Below are 17,991 nucleotides of genomic sequence, written 5' to 3' on the forward strand. Positions count from 1 at the left end.
TAAAAAAAAAATGTAAACGTAGTGGTAGTAAAAATAAGATTGGGAAGCCCTGGTCTACTGATATTGAGAACGCTCTCAAAAGAATAAAAAATATACTGAAGTATGTTCTCATACTTTAACTCTACTAGTCTGAATAAATAAACAGTTTGAACAATCGATGACATTTGAATTATTTAGTGCTTGTTCTAAAATAGGAATACTTGGAATTCTATATTCTACGAAGCTAAATAAAATCGAACATGGGATTTCAGTGGCTTCCATTTTATGCATTCACATTTATTTACATGGTTCCAAAATATATCATTAAACCGTTTGTAGAAATAATTTATTATGTCTGTCTAGTTCAATCTTGGGAATACCTGAATCGATTCTGATGGGCTTTTCTTTTTAATAAGGTATTATAAACACGAATATAAACGAATTTCTTTTGCGAGTTTACCTAGAAATGTTTTTTACATATATTTGACAATCCTTGCCTACCCGTGAAAATTGTGTGAAATGAGTTCTAAATGGATTTGGATTATTTTATTGTATTCACTGAGAAGACAGGTAGAAACACTTCTTTTGTTAGAAATATTACATTTTTATTATCAAATGTCTTGGCTGAATTTCAGCTGTGCCTTCGTGACAACTTACCCAAGGATCAGAGTTCACGAGAAAAGCACTCGGTTATTTCCAAACTGAATTCTGCTATACGTTAACTTTTGATATGTTGTTTAAGGAAATGTACACAAAATTGTAGTCATCCTAATCTTACCCCTCGTTGTGAATGAACTTCCGCACTTACCTGAAAAGAAAAGAAACAAATTATGAGTGAAATATGTTTTTACAAGTCAAGTTTAAAAAATCTTCAAAAAAGGTATTCTAACATACATTTATATAACATAGAAAACGAGCATGCAGTCCTCCTGATAGTAAGTGGCTACTTCCGTTCATGAACAAGTGTAATTAACCCAAGATAGGATTAAGGTCCTACCTAAGGTAGGCCACATATACGTTGCTATCTCTGAGGACTCGGTTACAATTCCTCGTATGCGTCACTCCCTTACTTAACCCTTTAATCCATGATATAACACTTGTTATAAGGCAGATGTAAATGTCACTATCCAAGGCCAGTATCAATCAATATTGCTTAGTAATGCATGAATGCAAAATGCAAAATTGCTAAGCAATTAAGGCAGTTCCCTAGAATTTATATTATTTATTTAACTACATAGACGGGTCTTTTGTCTTTGAGCCGATGACAGCGTAATATGTTCAGAACTTTGCTGTAATACCCTTTTGTCTCAAGTAAGGATTGTATTTAGGATGGTTTTAAGGTAATAGCTTAAATCTAAACAGTCTAAACGTATTAAAAAATAAAGGGTCGTAGGTGAAAACCTAAATCTTTATAATAGCAGTGAATCAAATTCGAGTAATTCAAATATTTTCCACCATTTCTGTTATAAATTGTAATGTTATCTGTACATTTCTAGCGGGGTTTTGTGTTTTAGGTAATTTTATATCTAATAAGATTATGACATGTATAATGTTTGTCTATTTTAAGGTTATCTAAAAAAAATTACGAAAATACATCATGAAGCTAAAAATATCAGTATAATTGTAATTTCTACCCTTTTCTCGTAGGTGCTAGTTTGTAAGTTTAAATCACTTAAACTCACTACTAACTAAAGGTAATTGCAACCTTCCGGAATTTGAAAACAGGGCTGTGAGTGATGGAGGTTTATCGCGTGATAACTCGTTAGGGGTATGGAAATATTTAAAATAGCCTCGGAATATATTACGTATCGCTATAGGTACACATGTGCTAAAAATAATGTTGGTACATAATAATTGCCTAGAAAAATAATTTGAGGCTTTCAAAAAAGTGCATAAGAGAGTTCTCCTTCAAAATCTGCGTTAATAGAATTCCATCATCAAAGTGTTTTAAGCCAAGATTACCCGTTTTTCAGGTAGTCTGTAATGCTTTACCAAAAGTAGAGTTAATAAATATGTACCTATACAAAATCTATCAATTTCATACAAATGTTTCTTAAGTAATTTAGACAAAAAGAAAAAGCAATTTTTACATTCTTTTAAAACTAAAACATAACGATATATTGTTATATAAGCCTTAGTACTTAAAACTAAAGAGCTCTACCAACTTTTAAATTGTTTGCATATACATTATTTATACGTTAGAAACAACTAACTACTTCTTAATACTATCTTGAAGAACTGTTTTAAAATGTATGTTATTATTTTAAGTTAAATTATATCATATTGCGTTGCTTATAACGTAGATGAACAAATAGTATTGACACGAATCGTCACTTTATTTATACAGTTTGTCGGATATCGAAGACAAGTTTTAATTTAAAATTAATTTAAATTTACTTTTAGTTTAAACTTTATTTCCTTCAGTAGTATATATCTTAAAGTGGTCAAAGTAGTGCAATTAAATAGTTTTCTACTTGTTTGATACTTTTCAGTTTTGTTATAATTTAGAAATCGGCTCGCGTTTTTTTCAAGTAAGTTTATGTTTTAATATTGTTTAATAGTGTGTATTCAATTCTTAATTCTTTAAAATTAGGTCCTCGTTAAGTAAATGCGCCGTGTTTTTTTTTTCAAAATGCTATAGCAAAAGTAAACACAAACATAAAACCATGTAGATTGAAGAGTAAAACAATATATTACTATTATTTAAATTATTATGACATACATAAAAAAGCATTCGAGTTGACTCCCCTTTTTTGAGGCTAGTAAAATTGTATAAAAATGAAATTGCCTTTTCCCCTTATTAGTGAAGTTGAGGAGGCTTATTTCAATTGAATCTGATTGAAAGCCTCCAAACTGTCGTCCTTCGGGCACTTTTAATCTCCTGATATTAATTTGTGATGAACCGGCAGCTTTGTTTGAGTTGCCGGCCAAAAGGTTTCGATAGCCGCATTATACTAGTTTCTGTCAATACGCTTGCATTTTAGTATGATAAGAGAAACTTGTATGATGTTGTGTTGTGCGTTTCGGGATGTACATATATACAATATTCCTTATTAGTCCTTTGCGAATCATTGTACTCCTGTGAAAAGTTTTTATTGAAATATTTTTTGATTGTAACTGTTAATGAACGCAGTAGGTAAATAAATCATAAAATTATATCCATAAAACAATTATTAAAAAGAATTTGTATATATTACTTATTGGTACTTACGTATAGGTTATTATTATCCATAAAAGGAAATTAATTATATTTAAAAATACAATATTAATTCAGTGTGTGAATTTATTACTCATATAAATATCCCCTTAGCAGAGGTTTCACAAACATAGTTTTGTCTTAATGATTTGTCTTAATAATTTACAGGTTTATAATTGTGTAAGGTTACAGTACAACAATGGTGTATAAAGTGATTTTAATTCTCCTCATCGAAGGTAAGACACTTTTTTGAAATGAAATGAAAATAGTTTATTTCTCTCACAAAAAGGTCTTATGTTAAATTGCATGATTACAACATATGAATATTTTAAACCTTACGTAGTGAGAGACTGGTGCCTATTGTAGGTAAAAAATACCTGAATTACAGGTCACCAGTGCCCTCCCGCGGAAGACTAAATAATAAACATTTGTGTGAATGCAAGTAGACGTGTGTGTAGAAGTGCATATGTGTGTGTACGTGTACATGTAAGTGTGTGAGTGTATGAATGGGTGTATGATGGGTGTGATGGGTATGTTTACATATGTGGTAGAATGTGTGTGCGGGTGTGTGTCGGTTTTTGTGCATTTAACAGAGCATGTATGGATGGATTTTACATTAAAGTACGTGAATTAAGCGTAAGGAATAAGAAATAATGAGATAAATGAAAGTCTCTTGCTAATAGGAGAAAGAAGATCACATTAAATTATGGTATGTAGAAGATTTTCAGTTTCTTGGTAGGAGAGAGTTTTTAAGTAACTAGTAACGATTTTTTTACATTTATTAGAATTTTGTGGGTAAAAATTGAGTTTAGAATTTAGAAGATTGTATAGAAAGGGGCCAAGATAACAAAAGAAGTTGCGGGATCGGCTAGTGCGGAATAATTTAGTAGGTGCAACGTCTCCTTTTCTGCGTTTGAATCTTACTAAATCTGGGTCATATACCAGCTGGGAATGCTGTCTGAGTATGGTATTAAGGATAAAGATTTGACGAACTGTTAGCAAATCCCATTTCTTATAAAGCTCGATAGTAGGATAACGGTACGGATGTCCTGCACCGACTTTCAATATAGCACGTTGAGCTCTTTCCACCTCTATTAGGTGAGTCTTGGCCGCACCAGCCCAAGTAGTTATGCAATATTCTATGAGTGATTGGCACAAGGCGTGATAAACCATCGATATGACGCGGCGGTCTGCTATGTGTCGCAAGGTTCTAAAAATATAAATTAACTTACGTAGTCTTGGAACTAAGGCATCAATATGTGGTTTAAAACTTAGGGTCTGGTCAATTATTACTCCTAGATATTTAATATTGTCTACCCGTTGGAGGATTGGGCATGTGCAATTGGGTACGCCACTACAACAAGAATGGATAGTGATTGTTTGAGTTTCCGGGGGAAGTAGATTTGGTTTATTTACAAAAGTAACATATTTAGTTTTTTCAACATTTAAAGGCAAAAGGTTAGTTTGCAACCACCTATTAACTCTAGAAAGCCCTAACTGTGCAGCCTCAAATACTTCATCCCAAGTAACACCTCGAAAGAAGAGGGCGGTGTCGTCAGCGAAGGTAATAACTTTACCACCACGGAGATTCAATTGACACAGGTCGTTAATATAGGTTAAAAATAGGGTTGGACCGATTATACTACCCTGGGGAATACCATATTCAGTCGTCAGTTCGTCGCTAAGCATGTGATCAATCATAACACGTTGTTTTCTTGAGGTTAGATAATCTTTTAAAAGTTTTAGGGGGATTCCCCGTACTCCCAAAGACTCTAGTTTAGCCAGAAGGAGGGGAATGGACACTGTATCAAATGCTTTTCTGATGTCCAAGAAGATCGCTAGGCATTTGCTTCTCTCATCAAGGCAACTAATAATAGAATTGACCAGTACATGCACGGCGTCATTTGTGGACCTTCCCTGTCGAAACCCGAATTGGGCCGGTGAAAGGAGAGCGTTTTTCTCTAGGAATTTTATAAAACGACGATTTATTATGCGTTCCAAGATCTTTGACATTGTGGGCAAGATGGAAATAGGCCTGTAGTTGTTAACACTATTCCTCTCTCCGCCTTTGTGAATAGGTTTTATGATAGCTAACTTAAAAACTGAGGGGAATACACCTGATGACAGAGCCAGATTGCAAATATGGGTGATAGGGGAGATGAGAAGATGGAGGTATCTCTTTAGTACTTTAGCTGAAATTTGGTCAGTACCTACGGCACAATTATCCTTCAAGGATAAAATGATATTATAAATTTCTTTTCCATCTGTGGGAAATAGGGCGAAGGAATTAATTGGGTTTGATAAATTTATATTACTATTTGTAGTATTTAAATGAGAAAAAGTCTGAATTTCTTCGGCAAGCTTTTTACCAACACTCACAAAATAACTATTTACACTGTTTAAGCTTCTTTCTTGTTGACCAGGCAGTAACAAAGAATTGGAGTGATCTGTTTTTCGGTTAGAACCACTGATTTTTTTTATTGTATCCCACAGTCTTTTCCTATTATCTTTTGAATTTTCAATTTCTTCCCTCTCATAATTTCTCTTTGCCTTTTTTAGCAAACATGTACAGTAATTACGATAGCGTTTATAGCTTAATAATAGAACTTCATTGCCAGGTACCTTTTTTAATTTTTTATAAAGGTTGTCTCGATGCCTCATACACCTTAGCAATCCAACTGTGATCCATGGTTTAGAAATTCGTTTTCTATTTGGGGTTTTTTTCGTAATCATACTGTTCTTGATAGCCGAGGATAATGAACCTACTAGTAGATCGGTGGCTGAATTAGTATCATGGCAGTCTAATATAGTTTGGAAATTTATATTTTGAATAGCGAGGTCTAACTTCTCATAGTTAATACGATATCCTAAACAACTAGTGTATTCTACGCTTGATTTATGGTTAAGACTAACGGCTGTGCTTTCGTGATCAGTAATCGATGTTTCAAATACAAAACATATAGCATCTGACTTAGTTTTAATCATGATATGATCTAGGCACGTGCGTCCGTGGGTAGGGGTATTATGGCCTGGGAGAATACAATGGCTAGCCAACATGTTTTGATATTCATTGGATCGCTTATCGGTAGTTATAGGTGTAATGTCTATATTGATATCACCACAAATTAATATAGAATTGTATGTTTTCAGGTTTAGTAACAGAGAGTCCAAAGAACTGATAAAGCTAGTAGTATTTATTTCACTTGGTGGGCGGTATATTCCTATGATACAGATTTCATTATTCACTTTTAATAGTAGACAGTTGGCATCATTAACGTTTGGTTCCTCATAGGTAATGTTAAGACTACTTTTATAGTATATTACAACCCCCTCGTTCTGAGTTTTATGTTTAGTTGTAGTAATATAATTATAGTTGGGGATATGGGGTATATATTTGGAGGTAGGGATCCAGCATTCAGAAAGAACTATTACATCCCATGTAACTTGAGATCTCGCAAGAAGCGTTATGAAATTGGGCATATTACATGTAATACTACGTATGTTTTGGGCAATGAGGTTAAGACGGCTATTTTTTGGTATATACTTTTGAACATCTTCGATGTTACAATTCACGTGTTCGGCTGTCTGTACTTGGTCCAGATCTATGTTTAGTGCCTCAACATCTAACATTATCAGTAGGAGTGATTAGTATATTTATTGTACAAGTCGTCACGAAACACATGTGACGATAGGGTTTTTATAAGTGAATAAGTTTGGATCTGGTAAGTACTGGGCCGCGTAACGTGAAATATAACAAGAATTGATAGTAATTGGGATTGATGTCTTATTTGAGGGAAATATTTATGTACTGTATGTTTGCTCCGCATTGATAAATGTTGTGTAATTGTAGTGTGTATATGTTTTAAGTAATGTTTTGTGAAGTGATATTGTGATTTAAGTGTCTGTAAGTTATGTTTGTGGTGGATATATGTGTGTGATTGTAAAAATGAGTACAGTGGAGATAAACTATGATTTATTAAGTGGTAATAATGAAGTGTATGAATTTTAAGAGTAATTCGTATGTTTTTTAAGTTATTGTGGTAGTAATCATTATTAGATAAAAGACACAGAATAAAAAGTTTAAAAATAACATGCATGCTAAAACATAAAAAGAAGATTAAAAGTAATAATAGGTAATTTGATGCTGTAAGTAACTGAAATACTAGTCACAATAAAAGTTTGTTAAGTTCAGATTCTTCAGTAATACGAACAGGGCTTGAATCTTCACACTTCTTCACGTAAATCCTACCGTTTGAAGTCCAAGTGGCAAATATTTTCTTGTTTTTAACGTTTAGGCGAGTAGTGTAAAATAATTGTCTCGTTTTACTTGTAAGGTATTCGGATATATATATACGAATATGATGTGAAGGACCCAGTATATTAATATGTTCCGTTTGTAATTGCGGCAGATTTTGTTCCCTTTTTAATTTGTTGAAGTGTTTATAGCATTTTAACATCGCTTCCTTACGAATGGTCGTGGTGAAATCGACTACAACAGCCTCAGTCTTTCTTCGATAAATATCTTTAATTTCCGACTCTTGAATTGGAGAATCAAGCCCTATGGACATCCCAATGTTTTGAACAACGGAGATTAGGTCTTTTTTATTATTATTATTTACTATTGGCAAATTGTGAATTTCGATCATTGTGGAGCACGATTTCTTTTCAATCATGTCAAGCTGAATTTCTAATTTATTTATACGAGTTTTATATTGTTTATTTTCATCTTTGAGTTCTTTTATTTCTAATTGAAGTTGATTGTTCTGTTGAGTTAAAGTAGTTATAGAATTCTTGATGTCTTGGTTTTGTGTCATTATAGTCATTAGTGCGTTATTTAAGACCTCAAATTTCTGATCTTGCTGGTCTCTCATGTTCAAGAAAAGATTTTTAATTTCAGGCAAAGATGACGATGGATAATCAAACTCTTCGAACGTACGTTTCTGACGTTTTGTTACGTTTAGGTACAATTCTTCCGAGACTGCTTTGCTTGTAATATCAAGCGCTGAATCTGAATTATAGTGTGTAGTTGCATTTGGAGGGTTTAAATTTCTTATAGTAGCACTCGGTGGAGAGCGTTGCACCGACATCGTTGGAGTGTTCGTTGTTTAGGCCTAAATGATCTGATTTGAACGATGGGGGCGTGGCTTCCGTACTTAGAAGCGGCGTATGCGCACAACAAGGACAGATGATAGATGAGCGAGTGCGATAATCGGAGATCGTCCTGGGATTGGTGTTAATTGTTCATTGCGTTAATGAGAGGGGCCAACTCACATGCAATTATCTCGGCAGCGCTCTCGCTTACACAGTCACTATTACTATTATAACACAGCACTGTTAACAGTATGCACTCCTGGTAGTCCATAAGAATTTTTTGAGTTTATTATTTGTGACTTTGAGATTATTTAACACAGAAAACACGTCTGCACTGTGTAAGGGCCGCGGGGGAAGGGGGGATTTAATTATCATTATAAATTTCTAACACAAGTATAAATTAGTCAAATTGATTAAATTATACTGAAGTGAAAGTGAAGTGAAGTGAACAGTATATCTTGATAGTATGAATTCATTTTAATACGTATTTGTAATTCTAGTACTTTTGATTTGTCTATTTGGTATTTATGTAAAACATGTGTAGTTCACCACTTCTTCCCCATAACGAGATATTTTTCGAAGTGATACACGTTCAAACGAAGTTATGTAAAGAACGTACTTTTAAAATATTTTGATTTCGATTCGCAAGGCGGAAAATAAAATCTTATTTCGGAGTTACGGGTGTTCCGTAATATTTTTGTAACTTTTGTGACCTTGGCGACAAAATAATATTTAAATTCGCCCTTCAATCTCTACCGCAAACTCGACGTGTCAATTATTTACCGTTTTCCTCTCGCCACGAATCGAAAATGTAGAGCACGTCGCTCTGCAAAACTCTTCGGACCCCTTCAACCGATTGACATAACGTGTTCAAACTCTATCTAACCGACACATTTTTGAAGCATTTTCATATGACGAGAATAATAAAATACGTTTGCAGATTTTAAAACATTGATTTTTATTTTTTATAAGAAATGGAATGAGAACTTTGTGATTATCAACTCTACATCTTTTTCTATCTAAAAAAAAAGTGTTCAAATTAAATCAAATAAAAATATTTTATTCAAACTACATTCTTTACAGAACTATTATTGAACGTCATTATAATTATCTACCACCACTTCACAAGACGTTTCGTTATGGAGAAGTTATTGTTCATATTTTAATTTTTATGTATTCAAAGTCCCTTGTGCAACTAAGACTTTATATATTAAAATACGTCAACTTTTTGGGCAGTCAAGTGTTCTAAGGAATTTTTCATACTTACATGTAGTACATGTGCTTCAAATCATAACCCTGCTTATCAGCTACCTTTTAAAGCCATTAAATTTTACCCTACATTTTCTTATTACTAAATTTAAAAGTTGTACACCATATTGCTCCGAGCTTTGAAGCAGATTGCCTAACTCAAACATAAACAGCTCAAATGAAATAAACTAAGTCAGTATAAACACAATTATTAAGTTTTCTCAAAGTCAGGTAAATAAATGTTAAAATTTTGAACTCTCTTGTTTACGTTTACGAACATTTTTATTCAGCTTTTGTTTGCTCTATTTCTAGTCTTATGTAATATGAATTTCAAATGTTTCATATGAAGAGAGACTTTTTGTTTATTCAATGTCCCACAACGTATTGATGAAGATTATAGAACAGGAGTTTTACATAAACGTAATAACGGATGCTTTGCCACTCCGTTTAATTTAAATGTATTTGTACGTATTTTGTTTCATGTAAATGTGATGTTTAATTACAACATCAGTGCCACACGGTCCTATTAATATAATACGTGGAATGATTACTCGATGAATTTATACGTACAATGCATGTTCACTTAAAAAAGCATTTAAGTACCTAATATACAAAGAAAAATAATCCTGAAATAGCATAATTTAAAAAAAGGGGAAAAAAAATAAGTATAATTTTTATTCTCAAAGTTGGATGTTTTGGGGATTAAAAAAATAATTTTGAGCACAATTAAATTTAAAAAAAAAATCGTAATTAGGTACATGAATTACTTCAATAAGATACAGAGTAAGTCGAATATCCGGAATACTGCTGGATACATTATTTTGCTTAATTTATTTGGTCTTTTCACAAGCGTATAAGTCAAACAGATCAACAAAACAAACAAACGGTACCAGTAAATTTCATTCCGTGTTTGCCCATTCTCGCAAAACCATTTTATTTATTTCGAACGCGGGCCGATGAAACACATTTAACTGAACATAAGTTAATATAAACACGTTTCATGTAAAATGTGATTTGATTTCGCTATTATGACAGGAAAGAATGGTGAATAATCCAGCATGGCTCGACCGGAGGGCCACCACCGCTACACCTGTTTCTAGTGTTCTAATAGTTCTTGTATTTTCGTGGAAGTTATTTACTTAAACAAAAATACAATATTTTATTGTAAACCTTTCATCAAGAAATATTTATAGAAGCACGGTTATTGTTTAAATTATTTATTTTATGGTACAAAACGAGCCATCTACTTGTTAGTTGTAAAATAATTAACAACCCTATATTTTTCCTCTTCCATTTAGTAAACAGACGAACAGATAGCAGAGTCAGTAATAGGGTACCCTTTGGCTACGGAACCCTAAAAATGTGAAGAAAATTTAGAAAACCCTTTGTCGTAAAACTTATAAAAACTATTAGGACTAAAAGATAACCTATGAAAGTGAGATAACCGCCATTTGATTCGACATAATAAAGATATGTGTAATAGTACACCGAGTATATTGTGTGGGTTAATTGGGGTTGCGGCGGAGGTCTAAACGGGTTATAACGAGGGTCTGCGGTCCCGTGGAGCAATAATCGGTATGTTCTATTTGAACGGCGGAACCACATTTGCATTAACCGTTTTGTGATTGTTCCCGGAAAATTTAATGTTAATTTTATACACAATGGTATTTTTACGAAACGTTATGATTTTTTTAATGGCTGCCAATTTTACCTCTCATGTTAGAGGTTCCGCATTTGAACCACAGACCTTTGACAGTTTGAAGTTATGTACGAATTAGAAATTAATTTTATCATCATCATTACTCTCCAGTTGGACACCTGTGGGACACCACGTGGCTAGGCACGGGTGTCCTCGCAGAATGAGAAGGATTAGGCCACAGTCCTTCTCGATAGCTAGCGAATTGGTAGATTTCACATACCTTTAAAAACATTTTTTTATTAATTTACATTAGCAAAATTTTTAACAAAACATTTTGAAGTAAAAAAATCTTAAACGCACATATTTCTACATGCCTAACAGATTCGAAAAATTAAAGTTTCCAATAGTTAATGAAGCAAACTAGTCCGTACTTTGCGGTGGTGGCGGATATGGTCCATCTCATTATTAGGGAAGACCCAAACATGGCAGTCGATATTCCCAATTTTCAAATGTATATCTACATAAAGAAACGGTTAACGTAATAACTGTCACAACATGAAATTTTATCATATCACCCTAATTATCTTCTCATCCCCTTATTAACTGGATTACGGGTTTTACTTTCGAAAATCTTTTCTTACTGCTCATTAATTAATTTTATGCTTCTCGAGCACCATTACGTCACTGAGTGTTTTATCAATTAAAGTTTTTAGTGGAGAATATGTAAAGATGAAATTGTACTGTTAAATATAATATACACAATGCATCGAAATTCGGTTTTTCTTGGCGAGGTGCACTCTTGACTTAGTTTTGTGCGTATTCGAAATTAATTATCACTTAGGTACTACTTGTATTAACGCATTAATAAAGAAACGAGGAAATTTACACGCCTGAGAGTTCTTTTTACCAAAAAAATCGCTTTCTATAAAGTTCTCAAAGTTGATGTTTAATAATGTGTGATGTTTATTAATTAGCCCTTGGTTGAGTATGGGCTTAACCCACTGAGAGGAGATTCGTACCCAGCAGTGGACAGTAATGGTTTGACGATAGGAAAACATATTTATTTTTACAGTTAGTTCCAGGATATTTAGATTTATTATTATATATTTCCGCTTGGAATAAAATATGAAACTGAATGCTTTGTGGTAGAATAATTCATGAATACTAACAAAAATGTTACCATACTATATCGTGGTTAAGTGGAAGTCGATTAACGTTATTGACGTGTCAATTTAAAGTTGCTAACACAGTAGAATATTCGGTCCCGCAATAATTAGTTGGGCAATCGAGGTTGAGGTTGTCACAAGTCGTCCGAGGGCTGACAGCGCAATCAACCGCGCCGGACACACTGTCAGCTTGCCCGCCACTTATACTTTGTTCACAGTACACAAATATATTAACGATTCTATTTTTGAGGAGCTTTTTTATAAAATGGAAGTAGGAAACAAGTTGGTTCATTTTATGCTAAGTTGTCACTGCTGTCTACGGACATCTGTAACCAACTCCATAGAACATAATATCTAAAGCCGATCGTAGATGCATTGCCATTCCTGATGACTGAAATGATCACAACGTGTATAAGTTAGCGGGAATTTTTTTATTTTTAACACTGGAGTTAATAATAAAAAATATATTTGCTTGAATATATAGTGTTACTCTATCAATGTTTAACGTTTTTAGAATCAAGTCCTTATTAGACACAACATTTAAATTCCTTTGACCGTGAATTCCTTCAATATTTATTTGATAAGTTACTACCATAATATCTATAGAAAATTATTCACATGTTAATGCTAATCTAACGTATTAATATGTGAATAATCCCTAACCCTTTATTCCCTTTACGTGTAAGTGTGGACCTCGCCTTCGTTCGCAAGTTACGAGGCTCTGTGGAGACAGGAAATTATCTGCCGTCGAAACTGAGGCTTATCGGCGACGTGAAGGCTTCGATACTTCACTTGTCATTGTTAACCGATTAAGTTTAGGACTTAATTGAGAGCTTAGTGTGTCTACAGACTTTGTAGTTATTATGGATTGAAGAGTTCCATTCAGTTGATGTGATCGATTTTAGGTCAGATTCCTATTTATATGTATTACAGATCCATAAGCGGTAATGCTAACTTAGACAAGACTAAGTTAGAAAGTTATTTTTACATGAAAAGTAAGGTTTATCCTATATCGTATAATATTTTTAACATCACAAAATACAATATGTACCTCTCAGACCTATAATAAAGTATGGAAATTAGACAACCATACTTTAAATTTCATACACATTAGGATAATACAGACCTCTACACAAAAAAATATTAAACATGTCTTAATCTCATAAGATTAAGAACCACTAAGTTATTTATATCAGCCCTTACACTATGAACTTTATAACGATACAAGATAAATAAATTTACATACGTTTAACATTTATTTAGTGAATAAACTAAGTTTTGCGATAATTAAGAGATACGAAAGTGAAAGTTCTTGAAACACAAAAGTATTTCGTAAAAGTAATAAAAGTTTTTCGAAAGTGACATTATCGATTTTTTGTGATTAATGCGTGGCCACCGGTCCGAGACTTCATCGCTCAACCAAGATTGGGGAATATTACTTTAGATAATGTCAAAAGTGGCCCGTCATGAGTAACCACGGTGACTTAGATTACTTATCTGATATTAAGTACGGTGACGTTGCTGACTAATAGTTGTGAATAGGCCATCAGATATGACACTTGCTGATTACAAAATTTCAAACTGTAAGCATACTGTGAATGCTTGAATTCTGTTTTATAATTATATAAGTATTAAGAGATATGTGACACATTTTTTATTTTTTGGGTTTAGCAAAAACGTTTAGTAAAAATTATTACAGCAGTCACCAAAAATAAAACTAAGCTAACAATTTAGTTTTGTTAAGCTAACAATTTGGTTTTTTATGAAAATAAAGGGAAAAAACGAGCAAGCTATTTAAGAGGCCACTGGCGCCCATGGATATTTTTAATAAACTCAGATGCTTTGTCTAAGTAAGAAATGTGGTGATACCGGAGTGACTCCACATAAGATTATACACATATATTCTGATATATGATAGGAACAATAACAGATATGAAGGTGGTAGAACTCTTTGAGGTTCGAGTCCGGTGGCACCACTGCCATACCTATTTCAACCTAATAACAGCAGTGTTAAGGGCGGCTGAGTTCCGGTTTGAAGGGTGTGGTAAGGGACACAGACTTTTCCGAGGCGTTCCAGCTTAGTACTCAGGGGTAGCGGCGCATCTGTGGTCGACCTCAGGTAGAAATATCTTATCTTATCTGGGGTTGATTACAGATGTCCATGGGCGGCAGTAGCCACTTACCATCAGGTGGACTGCATGCTCGTCTGCTACTCTTAAATTATAAAAAAAAACCACAGCTGGATTTAATCTAATGACTTATTAAATATATTAACCATTAGTATGTAATCTTTGTAATCCTTGGAGTAAATTATAATCTTGTCATTAGTTATCTGGCCCGATCTCCAAACAGATACAGAACTTCCCTTTGGGAATATTGTGAGGCTTAAGCGCAGTTTAATGGCTATTCCCAAGTCGTTTGCATTATTTTGAACAACTAAAACTTTATAAATGTTTGGAATTTTTAATTGGATACTTTATTTAAAAATTGATAAATAATTAACGGTGTAATTGGAATAATTCTAGTGTTTTTAAGTTTTAATATTCAGCCTTTCAGACAAATTATACTCGTAGTATCATAGACTTAAAATTTTGCTACGTTAGATAGGATTATTTCATTGATGAAAATATTTTTTTAATATGCCAATTGATGTCACCGATACATTAGTATAGTCTGCGTAAAACTGCTAGTCCGCTCTGAATATAGAAATGAATTGCGTCGCCATAGCGAATTGTATGGCTACACCTGCTCGTAACAACTTCAGAGCGGACTAGCAGTTTGGCGCGTACTATAATAATAATAGTACTAAACGAACATATAGTTCATCTTCTGGTAAGTGAAGAGTGCTACCCATGTCTAGAATTGATTAAAGAAAACCATTTATAATCCATTATAGATGATTTTTTTAATCAATTCTATATAATATAATCCATTATAGATGATTTTCCTTAATCAATTCTATATAATATAATCCATTATAGATGATTTTCTTTAATCAATTCTAGATAAGATTAGAGTCCTATAAGAGAATAGCCACAGATGATAAATTTGGAGGGGCTAGTGTAAATTACTCCTATGACACAGAAATCAAAGTAAAAACACAGCAGTGCTTATAACTGTTATTAAAAAGGGTAGAATAGGTGTGGCGCTGGTGCTTCTAGAGTTGTTCTACGAAGGGCTCTACAACCGTTGAACAAAATGTTACAAGTTACGATTTTCTTCAATTATACATTACTGTTGAACTAAATATTGTAATATCATATATCGACGCAAATATATATTTTTGAACCCGTCCGATAATCGGTGGAAAGCAATGTTAAGTTACCTGGAAGTCCTGGAACCCCAGAGAACACTTTCAGAACCCATTTAAACAAAGTCCTGGGATGTGAACAGGGAACTACTAATGAGAAAAGTTATATCAGTTCACTAGGAAGCCATCTTCAACTTAAATTCTTCAGATACCTTCAAGTTTTTACACACTTTAATCGATGCCTTCGAAGAAAAGTCAATGTTTCACAGAAACTAAAGGTCAGAGAAGATAGAAGAACTTTTCATTATTATAGGGCATTCTAATTCAGTTCTCAAATATAGCAATGAATACGTGGTTGACCTCAAAAATCTCTGAAAGAAAGCAGTGATAGGCTAGTGGTTAAGAAACTCGGCCTCTCAATCCGTTCCGAGGTTCAAATCCCACGCACGCACCTCTGATTTTTCAAAGTTATGTGTGTATTATAAATTAATTATCGCTAGCTTAAACTGTGAAGGAAAACATCGTGACGAAACCTGCATACCTGAGAAATCTTAAAAAGAAGAATGTTTTCAACGGTATGTGAGGTCTAAAAATTCACACTTGGCCAACGCGCTGTGACCTAATCCTTGTCATTCTGAGAGAAGACCTGAGCCCAGCAGTGGGACAGTAATGGGTTGATGATGATGTGGCCACTTACCATTAGTTGGACGGTATACTCGCTTGCGACTTCTATAATGTAAAAACAATAGTAGTAAAAAAATCTCAAATTGATGCGACACTAAGAAGTTTAAAAAATCTAGATATAGTGCTCTTTTAATCTGGATCTACGTCCCGAGCTCTTGTGCACTTTGGGTTTAAACTCATGTTTGTTTTTACTCGACGGTTTAAAGTGAATCCCGTTGCATATATTTGCATATGCTTGCCACTTGCATTGCACTTTGATGCTAAAATTCTAGAAGATCTTAAAGGGCAAAAGTTCTAAATAAAATAACATAATCACATTTACTTACATATGGATATCTAGACAAATGCCTTTTCATATTACGAAAATTGTATATACGTCATTTTTTTTATAATATAGGAGTAGCAGACGAGCTTGCAGTTTACCAGAGAGTAAGTAGCAACTGCCGTCCATGGACATCTGTAATCAACCCCAGATAGGGTTAAATATTCCTACCTGAGGTCGGCCACAAATTCGCCGCTACCCCTGAGGACTAAGCTAGAATACCTCGTAAAATTATGTCTCACTTACCACACCCTTTAAGCCAGAACACAGTAGTATTTAACATTAACAAGCTATTATGAGGCAGAAATAGGTGTGGAGTGGTGCCGCCGGAGTCGAGCCACAAACGGTCTCCACCTTCAAACTTCAAACATCATTGACTTCAAACATCAAAACTGTGTTAACAATAGTAACCCGAGTTTTCGTCTGAAAGAACCTTTCTCTCTTTAACTCTTTATCTTTGGAAATTCAAGTTTCTTGCAATATTGTGGTGAAATAAGAAAGACATTCAGTCAGAGCAATCGTGAAATTTGAATGTAAATGTCGCGTTACTAAGTTATTTATGAAAATTCTATTCAGACACACGCACAGCATTTTTTCTAGTATTTGGAACATCACTAGCTTAGGGACTTGTTACATCGCCGCAGAGGTGCGACTAAAGACAGCTAAAATATATTAACTATATATTAATATTTCATTTCATTTATAAATACTTCCGTCATATTCTGTACAAAGACAGTAATTAAAAAATATTTACTTTCAATGTAATGGCTAATTTAACTTCCAACATACTTAGTCTCGTAGACAATGGAAATATATTAATGTCGTTTATGTTTAGTTTTATTAAAAATCATTCGATTTGTCATGTTTTAATTAAAAATTACACAACACTTTAAAATTCATACAATTTCTGTGTCATAAAAAGTATGTAATATGAGCACTTTTCATTTAAGGACTTTTGTAGATCTTGTATCTATAGCGAACGGAATATTTATCGCAATTCTTTCACCTTCTGTAGTAAGACACATCATTTAAAAATAATAACGCTGTGACACTCCATTTTTATTCGATTCTGTGACAATCCTTTTGTGACACAACTATTTTCTTATTTCTTTGAATACCAAACAAACAGATTTGATCAAAAGATTTATCAAAACACAATAATATTAGACAAAGCTTTGTGAAACGCAATTGAACATAATCATTACAATATTGTACCTTTTTTCATATGTTTTATTGCGAATTTGATATTGTTTGTGTATATCATTTGAATTCTATGAAGCAATTTGTGTGTACAGTGCTATAGAGAACAGCTCCATAAATTGTAATACAAATTACAGATTTTGGATAAGTATATTATTTTATTTGGAGTTAATAATAGATTTTCTAGGTTGCTGTAACTATTTAGTATTAAAATGT

General features: G+C 33.4%; 1 protein-coding gene across 2 annotated transcripts in view; it reads right to left on the reverse strand.

The window, feature by feature from the left end:
• Positions 1 to 17,991, reverse strand: part of PTSP (prothoracicostatic peptide) — a 96,227-nt gene that overhangs the window by 50,093 nt on the left and 28,143 nt on the right. The window lies entirely within an intron of this gene.

This window comes from Epargyreus clarus, unplaced genomic scaffold (genome assembly GCF_041222505.1).
Source record: "Epargyreus clarus isolate Ecla_fem2 unplaced genomic scaffold, WU_Ecla_fem_2.2 ptg000029l, whole genome shotgun sequence".
Taxonomy (NCBI): domain Eukaryota; kingdom Metazoa; phylum Arthropoda; class Insecta; order Lepidoptera; family Hesperiidae; genus Epargyreus; species Epargyreus clarus.